Consider the following 12,290-nt stretch of genomic DNA (forward strand, 5'->3'; position numbering starts at 1 on the left):
GTTGTTAACCCTTTACACACCAGCCGATATACAGATCATGACATCCCCCCCTTTTTCTTAACATAATTTCTGTGTATCAAAGAAAAATGTATAACTATATAACAATGAATTATGAGATGTATATCTGTACAAAGCAAAAATTAGTAATTACTATATACAACAATTAATATATTACAAGTTCAGTCTGTTTGGTTTCTTTTGTCGTCTTATCTATCTTCTGAGCTGACGAAGTGGTGAAGATGATGTTTTCACTGGCTTGTGCATGTCATCAGTATTTCTGGTATGCATTAATGTGTCATGAAAAATTGATGCAGTGAAATTTAAATCAGGAAAAATTTGCTGGTATAGACAAATTTTTTGGAATGCACACCAAATATGACTGTTGCTTTTCTACCTTCCTTAACACTGGCAACTGGTCTGGATTCTGTAGTTGAATGGATGGTAAAGTAGTTCTGAGATCCCGATTACACATTTGAGCCGGTGAGAGTCCAGAAGATAGTGTGTAGCTCTATAAGATAACAACGCAAGATGAATATCTGACGTTGAATCTATAGCTTTGCTGATTAACTGTTTGACTATGTGAACACCCTTCTCTACCTTACCGTTGGACTGAGGGTAGTGAGAACTGAATGCCACATGCGTGAAGTTGTACTTCATTGAGAACTCAGTCCATTCAAAACTGTCAAAGCATAGACCATTGTCCGACACGACGGTGTCAGGTACACCATGCCTTGAAAATGTTTCCTTGCATGCTTTAATAACTGAGTTTGAAGTCAAATCCGGAAGTTTCATTACTTCTGGGAAATTAGAGTAGTCATCAATAATTAAAACATGGTCATGACCAGTCGAATGAAATAGGTCAATTCCTACTTTGGCCCAAGGAGAGGTAACTAATTTGTGTTGTTGCAGAGTCTCCTTGCATTGCGCACATTGGTGTTTTTGACAAGTTTGACAGGTGATAACCATGACAGTAATGTCGCTGTTTATTCCCGGCCAGTAGGCTGCCTGTCGTGCTCGTCGTTTACACTTTTCGATCCCGAGGTGTCCCTCATCGATCTGATCTAGAACAAAGACAGTGTGGAATTACAATTTGGTCAGATCTCACGAGTAAACCATCTACAATCATTAAATCTGACTGAATGTTTCTGTACTGAGGACATCGCCCTTTCGGCCACCCATGTTGAAGATGGTGAATGACCCTTTGTAGTGTAGCGTCCTTCTTGGTTTCAGTTCTGATTAAATTTAACTTCTGATCTGATGCAGGTAGGTTTTCTGCACAGAATGCCGCCTGAGCTTCGACATCACGTATGAATTCAAATGGTTGTTAACCCTTTACATACCAGTAGATTTACAGATTACTACAGTGCCCTCCGGCGAAAGGTAGCCTTGCTGTGGCTTCCTGTGGTGGGGTGGTGGAGGAGCTCAGTGGCTGAAACTCCAAGGTTCACGGTGAGGCAAAAGACAACCCGAAGCCCCAGCGCTGCCACTTGTTGCTCTTTTTAGCTTTAGTCTATTTGCTCTGTTTACGTCACCTTTGCTCATGAGTCGCCAGGTATCTTTATGATAACGCCAAGTGGTTCAAGTTCAGGTTATGATTAATAATACAGCACACTGCTTAGTAAGGATTAAAACAACGATCATTTATTATATACAACAAGCAATATTAATACCCTAATACTACTTTCTATATAATAAACCTATCACTACTGGCCAATACTTAACTTAGGAAGAGCCCACTAGGTCAGGGAAATGAATGGCTTGTCCAATTCAGATCTGGCCCGCGGGATTCAAAAGGCTGCTACAGGTCGGTGGCTAGGTGTCTCTACCGGGTAGCGATCGCTGGATTCAAACTTACTATTGCCGGTGGCTGGTCTTGCGAAGGTCTCGAGCAGGCGAAGAGGAGAGAGAGAGAGATCTGAACTTGGACCCTCACTTTTATAGGGCCCAGGGACTTCCTGCCTCCCGGGGCGGCCCTTGACCCTGAGTCCCAAGTGATTGGATCTCTGGGGTCGATGTGTCCAATGGTGAGGCGATTCCTCAATCGGGGGGTGGTCGCTCACCTGTCTTTGTTTCGGCCACTGCAGGCGCCAACAGGTCTGGCCCGGTATTCAATTGCTAATATGTTGCAATTGTTCCAGGGGATAGCCGATTTAACTGTGGATGTCTGAATAGATGGGCTGCAAACCATCCTGAATGCAACTGCGAATACCTGGGTTGATGGGCTGTTGATAGCCCTGAGTATCGATCTGGGCTACCTTCCCAGAGCCGAATATGCAAAACTGTCTGCAGCTGCCTGCTTGTGTCTTCTTGGCTGCTTTTCCCAGCAGTCTTTCGGGTTAGCCGTTTTAAACTGGGTTTTGGCCAGATTAATCGGAACGCAGCCATTTTACATGGCTACACACTAGAGGGCTTTCGTCACCATCTGGCAGTGCTTTCCTGCTTGGTCCATCAATAAAATGTTACGCTCACCCTGCTGAGCAAGCCTTTGAGATGTCACGGTGTTCTCCTCATTTCCTCAGCAGAAGCCACCTCTCACGGTGATGCTGCCGAAGCTACAGAGCAGCAGCCCTTCCTTTGGGCCAGCAGCATGCATAGGCCCATTTCCCAGTTGGCTGCCTACCCCACCTGATGCCTTCACATGGCAAAACAGTGTGCAAAAGCTCACCTCACACTGCTCGATTCAAATCTCACCACAGCAGATGGTTAAATTTGAATTCAATGAAAATCTGAAATTAAAAGTCTAATAATAACCATGAAACCATTGTCAATTGTCGTGGAAACCCATCTGATTCACTAATGTTCTTTAGGGAAGGAAATCGTCTGTCCTTACCTGGTCTGGCCTACACGTGACTCCAGATCCACAGCAATGCGGTCGACTCTTAACTGCCACTCAGTTCGAGGGCAATTAGGGGATGGACAACAAATTCTGGCCTTGCCAGCAATTCCCATATCTCATGAAAGAATTAAAAAAGAACAAATGTTAAGTATGTGATCAACATATACTGTCATTTTTCTTATTTTCTCTCTCACATGCACAAATATACTGAAAGCCGCTCGGTGTACTTTTGAAATTACTCAGTAAAATGTAAGTATTTTAAACTGTGCTCTTATAAAAGCACACGGTGTGATATACTGACATTGATAGAAGATTGGCTCACTAACAGGAAACCGAGGGTAGCCATAAATAGGTATTTTTCTGGTTGATGGGCTATATGGAGTGGTGTGCCACAGGGATCAGTGATATGTATGTTTACATGTACGTAACTCTGAAAAATAGTCAGTAAAAAATTACTAAGTCGAAGAAACAAATAGTCCATCAAGACAATTGAGGGAACATTCTGTTCAGAATGTACAATGGAAATTTAGTTTTCAGGTAACAGTTCTGGGCTGTTTCAGGTAACCGAAGCCAACAGGATGCCCGAGCAGTGGGATTCGCCACCATCGCCGGCATGCCCCGGGTCCAAGGGGTAACCGGCGAGATGCATGTCATCCTACGAGCACTTGCAGATGACAGGCCAATCTTCACAAACCAAAACCGGTCCACCCGATGAACATGCAGCTGGTATGTGACCATGTGATGCTCATCAAGCACATTTGCACACAATACCCGACAGTGTGTACGATGCCTTCATCCTGGCACAGTCGACAGTCCCTGGCCTCTTCGAGGCACACCCCCGGCTGTTGGGTTGGCTCCTGGGTGACTGAGATTATCCACTGCTGTCATGGCTAATGACGCCGAACCGCAGGCCACACTCCGATGCCTGTTGGGGTTCACTGAGGGAGAATTCAGAATGTCCAATTCACCTAACAAGCACATCTTACGGAACTTGTGGGAGGAAACCGGAGCATTCGGAGGAAACCCACACAGACACAGGGAGAACGTGCAGACTCCGCACAGACAGTGACCTAAGCCGGGAATTGAACCTGGGACCCTGGCACTGTGAAACAACAGTGCTAACCACTATGCTATCGTGCAGCCAGCCCTGTTCTGGGCCTCGGCCACTGCCTGTACAGATTTCCTCAGCCTTGAACATGTTGACCCATGGGGGTGTGTGGGGAGGGGAGCTAGTGGTGGAGAGGGCTTGTGGTGATGGGAGTGGGGGGAAGTGGTGTGGGGGTGGCCCGTGGGTGTGGGGGTGGTGTGGGGGTGGTGGTGGGGATGGTGGTGCAGGAGTACCATAGGGAACCGCAACTCAGCCAGGTCTCATTTCCTGGCCTGATGCCGGCCTCTGCCCCGGTTACAGCCCTTTCTTCGGGCCCACCGACCACGTCCAGTGCCCTCTGTTCTGTTGCGGTCAGGGGCCGCAGGTCCAGCGGTCTCCCTTCAGTCTTCTTCCTCCCTCTGCGATCGTGTGCGGCCTTCTTCTGGGGGTTTGGGGGGGCGGGGGGGGGAACAGGTGGGACATAGTCTGATGCATGCACGTTGGGGTTGGGTAGCTTGTGGCTTCAGTAGCCAGGACACCCAGCCATGGCAGCTGGTATGGGTGCCGACATGTGGTGCAGGGTGGGGTTCAGCTGCCCTCTGGGTGGGACGGGGGGGGTGGGGGGTTATGGGTGTGTGGGACGGTGCTAGGGGAACAGTGCTGCCTCCTGACCATGGCTGCCCTGAAGAGGTTGTGCAGTTTCTTCCTGGACTGCTGGGCGGTCCTCCTGGTGTTGCCCATGGTGCTGCTGTCATGTGCCACCTGTATCCAGGCCTGGCGAATGGTGGCAGCTGGCAGCCTCCTTCCCACCCGGGGTACAGAGTGGCCCGCCTCTCCTCCATGGTGTCCAACAGGGTCTCCAGTTCAGCATCTCTGAATCTTGGTGCCACTCGTCTTGCTGCCATCTTGTTGGCTGGGATGGTGTGTGTCGGGAGAGGAGCACTTATATGCTTGTCAGCCTCCCGAGTGCCAATTCCGAATCCAGCGAATCCGACACCGTTTTTCATTGGAATCAGTTGTGTTCCATGTGGCGCCGGTGCTAGACCCTTAGCGGTCTGTGAATTGGTCCAGGTACGACACCAGTTTTTTCTCATAGAACTCCATGAATCCTGCCCCAGCGTCAACACTCAGTGCGGGATTCTCCGATTGCCGAAGCCAAGATCGCATTCGACGATTGGCCGGAGAATCCCATTTGACAGCGAAATCGGGGGCGGGACCTGTTTCCGGATGCTCCACCCCTTCCAAAACGGCGTCACAAAAGCTGTCGGGACGGCCTCAGGGCGTCACCTGAAGGCCCCCCCCCCCCGATGCTCTGCCCCCAATGAGCCGACTTCTCAACGGTGTGGTTCGCCTGTGGTCTGACGTTTCGTCAACCTCGTGTGGTGGTGAAGGACTGTGTCCAGCACCGCCACAATTGTGGGAGAGCCATTCCGCTGGCCAGGGGGCTGGGGGGGAGTGGTGGGGGGTGGTCCGGGGGTATCGAGGGGGGTTACAATGGGGGACTATCTGGCAGGCGGGGTCCGCGCGCGGCCGAGCCATGTTGTACTGCGTGACAGCTGCAGGTCACCGCAATGCACATGTGTGGCCGAGGACCTGGCAATTCTCCATCCATATCTGCAGGGAAAGCGAGGGGTTTTACGTGGAGCGGCTGCTAGCCCCCCGCCCCCCCCCACAGGGCGGAGCATCGGTGCGGGGCCGCCGCCGACTTTTTGGTCGTAATACTAAACACAAGCTCCGGACATAGCCTCAAAATCGGGAAATCCAGCCCAAAGTCTCAGGAATGGAGAATCTGGCCCTCAATATTTCAATGCTCGTTCAATCTGTATTATGGATATAGAAATTTAAGTTGCTGAGAAAAGTCGTGTCAAAATTTCAAATTATATTTCTTTGGAAAACATTTTGAGCATTTTGTGGGGCAGAGCTAGAGGAACCACCATGGCCATAATTAAAAATTACGGAATATACAGAATTTACATAAGAAGTTTTCAAGATGAGCATAAAAATTTTTAAATTGACCCAAGAATCTATTCGAAAGTGACAACAGGAAGTATGGTTTTGCAGATAGGAAGTGCACAGAAAATTAGAGATTGAGAAGAGCAATAGTTTCAACACCCATCCTGGGAAATAAAACCTATGTTTCTCTAGTCTGAAAATATCCACTACCTACTGCTCTGTTTTATATTCTTTGCCAAATTTCTATCTATACTATCATATTCCTTTTGATACTTTTATCAGCAACCCTCCTACATGCCACCTTTTCAAATGCATTTTGAAAATCAGTACACACATCTACTGCAGTTCCTTTATCAATAGAGTCCATTATTTCCTCAAAGAACTCTATTAAATTTGTCAGACATGACTCGCCTTTTACAAATCCACACTGACTGTCCTTAATTAACCTATGTCTTTCTCGGTTGGTATTAATTTTATCCCATATAATTGTCTCTGAAATCTTATTGACTATGGAGCTGTGTTGGAAAATAGACAGCATGCAGTGATAAAAAGAGATCCCTTACTGCTTCACTGGCAATTGATGTTCATAAACAATGTCTTACCCTGATTACAGAAATTGGTTGCATTTTGTGTAGAGTAGAGATCCACTTTTTGATCACAAAATTGTCAACTGTAGGTGTTTAATGTTGACTTGAGAAAAACGTCTGAAAATAAACATTACAAAGCCTCAATATGACCTCTGTACACTTAGACTACAGTGCCATTGCTTTTTAATTAATTCGCCATATTACCTTAACATTGAAAATGATCAGTCTCCCTGTGCTAATTTTAACTCCTTCATTATGGTACTCACTCTTTCTTTCAACATTTAATACATTGTATTTCGTAAAGTTACATTTTGTTTGCCATTCATCTGCCCAGTAGCACAGTAAATCTAAATCCTTTGATGTGTCTTTCATGCTTACCGCTCTCTGCAGTTAATGTTATTTACAAATTTAGCATGTTACAGTTTCTGATTCCAGGTATTATAAGAGGCAACACGCTCCCTGCAGAGCTCCATTCAACACGTCCTCTCTATGTACCTTACAAGCATTGTGTTTCTAATTTCATACCCAATTTCATTTTACACTCTAGGTTCTCAAGGATTCTTGGTTAATTGGTAAGCTTTCATGTAAGACTTCATTGGCCTTTATGGCCTTTAGGAAGATCAAACCAAAATTATCATGGAGGCATGAATATTCAAAGAGTTGGCGTTAAATTGGGAGGCATGGCAAATAGCGTCGGAAGTTACATAGATAGACTAAGCGAGTGGGCAAAAAGTTGGCAAATGTAGCTCAGTATGAGGAAGTGAGTCATCCTTTTTGGATCCAGGAAAGACAAATCAGAGTATTTTCTAAATGGTGAGAAACCGGGAACAGTGGAGGAGCAAATAGATTGTGGAGGAGCAAGAGATAAGATGGATGCGTCTTACAACATAATCAGTCCTTCATTTTTGTGAGCACAACTTAATCTTTTTGCAAATCTGCACTGCACCGAGTACAACAGCGAAAGAGTCAATTACCAATTCATCAACTGTCAGTAAATATTTCTTTGGGGACAATTTTAAGCTTATCCCAAGAGACTATTATGATGATGATGATGATATTCCTGATGCAGGAGATACAAGCTGCTTCCAGTATATCAAGTCTTTATCAATAGTGATGTGCCTGATTCAATCTCCTCTTGTCAGTAAGTGTCTCTTTATATACGTTCAAGTAACCATCCAATCAATGCCCGCCACCTGTATGTACTTAACCTCAATTGATACAATTTACATTCTGTGCTATCTTCTCCCCCTGGAGGAAAGCATTGTATTAATTGGCTTTCGCAATTTCCAGATAGAAATAGTAGCTAGATAGACACAAGGATCTAAGATGTGAGACCGCAGTATAAGTTATGAGACAGACCTTCAGTGATGCCAGGTTACAGTGCTTCCAAGGCAAGAAACAAGGTGCTTTATAATAGTCCAGAGGATGTTGCTTGAATATCAAAGTAGGAAATATCATTGGCCTCTTTGTGTTTCAGTTTTCCTGACAGCTTTCCTGTCAATCAACTGACCACATACTTATCTTTGTTGTCCTTGTGAATTTATTAAACATCTAAACATATAAACGGTTCATCTTATCTCCTCTGCAATTTATTTGCTCCTCCACAGACGGTCATTGAGGATCACTGCCACATCCTCCTCCTACCTGAGCTGTCATACTGTATTTGATAGTTTCTTCCCAGTTATTCCATGAAGACATCCTTTTGTCATAACCCCCACGAGGACCACAGGGAAACAATCATGGATCTCCCCGTGGAACCCGTGGAGTACGGGCTCCCCAAGTGGGGGGGAGGCGGAGGGTACGGAGACCAACCAACTGGGGTTCGTTATGAACAGGGTATAAAACCAGGCCTGACTTAGGGCCTGGTGAAACAAGTCCTCCCAGCTAGGATTGCATGTGGATACTGTCTTATGCAGACTATTGTAAACATATTGCACTTCAGCGCAAAGTTTAGTGCTTGTACCATTTGTTTTTTTGTAGAAATGTGTTGTGAACTGTTTTAATAATCAGAGTATCCACACCCCCCCCACCCCCCACTCCCCGTACATTGGTACTAAGGGGAAGGTAACCTGTTTCTCGAACATAAAATTAGTGTTTGTACCTGTGGTGAATGCATTACTGCTACCATTCACCATTGTATTACATTACATTATATTGTATTATGTTGATGCCCTTGTGAGCTCCGCCTATGGCTCCGCCCCCTCGGGGGAGGTATATAGATCTGCAGCCTGTAGGCGGCACTCAGTACAGAGCAGTCGCAGGCAGGCACAGTTCTAGCTGATTAAAACCACTGTTCACTTCAACTCTCCGTTTTGTGTGAATTGATGGCCGCATCAATTTAATCAGCTACAATATCGCTACAGAAGCAGCCCTCAAACCTAATCAACTGGAACTCGACCCACAGGCAGCTGAAGCCAAAGGAATTTTTTCGCACTGGCTCCGCTGTTTTGAGGCCTACCTCGCCGCCTCCTCCTCGCCCACCGTCACTGAGGAACAGAAACTGAGTCTCCTCCACGCCCGGGTGAGCCACAGAATCTCCGTGCAGATCGAGGAAGTGACCATGTACGCAGACGCGGTCACGATCCTGAAAAGGCAGTATGTGAGGCCGGTGAACGAAGTGTTCGCGCAGCAACCCCTCACCACTCGTCGTCAACGCCCCGGGGAATCGCTGGAGGAATACCTACGTAACCTGAAGGTACTCGTTTGAAGCTGCAACTACAAGGACGTCACGGCCTCGCAGCATATGGAACTCGCCATCCGGGACACCTATGTGGCTGGAGTCCGGTCCAACTATGTCAGACAGCGCCTGCTCGAAAGGAGCGCCCTCGACCTAGAAGAGACGGTAAAACTATCCACCTCCTTAAAAGTAGCTTTTCAGAGCCTCAATGCTTTCCCCTCCGACCACGCGACCCCCTCGTGGACACCCGACCAGGGGGCTGCCCTGCTATTTCTGTGGCCAGAACCAGCACCTCAGGCAGCGTTGCCCGGCTTGGAATGCGACCTGTAGCGACTGCGGCAAGAAAGGACACTTTGCTAAAGTCTGCCTGGCCAGATCCAAAGCTCCTAATTCACTGGCCCGACTTTCAGACTCACAGGCCCGCAGACCCCACAGCGTGGCTGCGTGCCTGCCGGTACCACCCCCTTCGGACGCGTCATCATCCTCGTGCTGTCTGTGGGGGCAGCCATCTTTAACCCTACCCGACATGTGCGACTCATGGGGACCGCCATCTTGGCCGCATCTTCAACGCTGCCCGACATGTGCGACCGGCGGGGGCAGCCATCTTGTGACCACCCCACCACCTCCGACCACGCCAGCTACCCGCAGCTCGGCGCTGTCACCCTCGACCAGTCATGGCCCAAGCATCTCAGGAACTCGATGATGACCATCTGGGTCAATGGGCACGAAACGCCCTGCTTGTTTGACTCAGGGAGCACGGAGAGCTTCGTACATCCAGACACTGTAAGGCGCTGTTCTCTCCAAATTTCCCCCGCATTCCAAACAATCTCTCTCGCTTCCAGATCGCATTCACTGCAGATCCGGGGGTACTGTGTCACGAACCTCGCGATACTGGGCGCCGAGTACGCCAATTTTAAACTATATGTCCTCCCCAATCTCTGCGCTCCTCTCCTGTTGGGACTGGACTTCCAGTGCAACCTCAGCAGCCTGACTCTGAAGTTCGGCGAGCCCCTACCCCCTCTCACCGTCTGTAGCTTCGCGATCCTTAAGGTCGCCCCTCCCCCGCTCTTCGCGAACCTCAGCGCCGACTGTAAACCCGTCGCCACCAGGAGCAGGTGGTACAGTGCCCAGGACAGGACTTGAATCAAGTCAGAGGTCCAGCGGCTCTTGAGAGAGGGGATCATCGAGGCCAGTAATAGCCCCTGGAGAGCCCAAGTGGTGGTCGTCAGGACCGGGGAAAAGGACCGGATGGTTGTAGACTACAGCCAAACCATAAACCGGTACACGCACCTCGATGCGTACCCCCTCCCCCGGATAGCGGACATGGTGAATCAGATTGCACACTACCGGGTGTTCTCCACGGTAGATCTGAAGTCCGCATACCACCAGCTTCCAATCCGCCCAGAAGAATACCACTACACGGCCTTTGAGGCAGACAGCCGCCTCTTCCACTTCCTCCGGGTCCCCTTCGGCGTCACCAACGGGGTCGCCGTCTTCCAAAGAACGATGGACCGAATGGTGGACCAGTACGGGCTGCGGGCCACATTTCCGTACTTGGACAACGTCACCATCTGCGGCCATGATCATTAGGACCTTCAGAAGTTTCTCCAAACCGCCCAAGCCCTCAATCTCACCTATAACAAGGAGAAATGCATTTTCCGCACAACCCGACTGGCCATCCTCGGTTATGTTGTGGAAAACGGAGTCCTAGTGCCCGGCCCCGACCGCATGCGCCCCCTCCTGCAGCTCCCCCTCCCCCACTGCCCCAAGGCCCTGAAAAGATGCCTCGGGTTCTTTTCATACTATGCCCAGTGGACATGCCCGCCCACTTATCAAAGCCACCATCTTCCTCCTGACGACTGTGGCCCGCCTGGCCTTCAGCCGCATCAAGGCAGATATTACCAAAGCCGCGATGCACGCGGTGGACGAGTCCATCCCCTTCCAGGTGGAGAGCGACGCATCAGAGGTCGCCCTCTTCGCTACCCTTAACCAGGCAGGCAGGCCCGTAGCCTTTCTTTCCCGTGTCCTCAACGCCTCCGAGATTCAACATTCTTCAGTCGAAAAAGAAGCTCAAGCCATTGTGGAAGCTGTGCGTCATTGGAGGCACTACCTCGCTGGTAGGAGGTTCACCCTCGTCACCGACTAACAGTCGGTAGCCTTTATGTTCAACAATACACAGTGGGGCAAGATCAAGAAAGATAAAACCTTGAGGGGGAGGATCAAACTCGCCACCTATAACTACGATATTGTATATCGTCCAGGGAAGCTCAACGAGCCCCCAGATGCCCTGCCCGCCAGATGCCCTGTCCAGCGCCAGCGCGCAAGGTGACCGACTCCGGGCCATCCACAATGACCTCTGTCACCCGGGGGTCACCCGGCTTCTCCACTTCATCAAGGCCCGCAACCTTCCCTATTCCACTGAGGAAGTCAGGGCCATGACCAGGGACTGCCAAATCTGTGCGGAGTGTAAGCCGCACTTCTATCGACCAGATAAGGCCCACCTGGTGAAGGCATCCCGGCCCTTTGAGCGCCTCAGCATTGATTTCAAAGTGCCCCTCCCCTCCACTGACCGCAACGTGTATTTTCTTAACGTCGTTGACGAGTACTCCCGCTTCCCCTTTGCCATCCAATGCCCCGACTGACCGCGGCCACTGTCATTAAGGCCCTGCATAGTATCTTCACCCTGTTCGATTCCCCACTTACGTCCACAGTGACCGGGGCTCCTCGTTTATGAGTGACGAGCTGCGTCAGTACCTGCTCGGTAAGGGCATCGCCTCGAGCAGGACTACCAGTTATAACCCCCGGGGAAAAGGACAGGTAGAGAGGGAGGACGCGACGGTGAAAGGCCATCCTTCTGGCCCTACGGTCTAGGAGTCTCCCAGTATCCCGCAGGCAGGAGGTTCTCCCCGACGTGCTCCACTCCATTAGGTCACTCATTTGCACAGCCACGAAGGAGACCCCTCATGACCGCCTATTTGTTTTCCCCAGGAAATCCACCTCCGGGGTCTCGTTTCCGTCCTGGCTGACGACACTGGGGCCTGTCCTCCTGCGAAAGCACGTGAGGAGCCATAAGTCCGACCCCCTGGTCGAGAGGGTCCAGCTCCTTCACACCAACCCCCAGTATGCCTACGTGACGCACCACGATGGCCG

This window comes from Scyliorhinus torazame, chromosome 13 (genome assembly GCF_047496885.1).
Source record: "Scyliorhinus torazame isolate Kashiwa2021f chromosome 13, sScyTor2.1, whole genome shotgun sequence".
In the NCBI taxonomy this organism is placed as follows: Eukaryota; Metazoa; Chordata; class Chondrichthyes; order Carcharhiniformes; family Scyliorhinidae; genus Scyliorhinus; species Scyliorhinus torazame.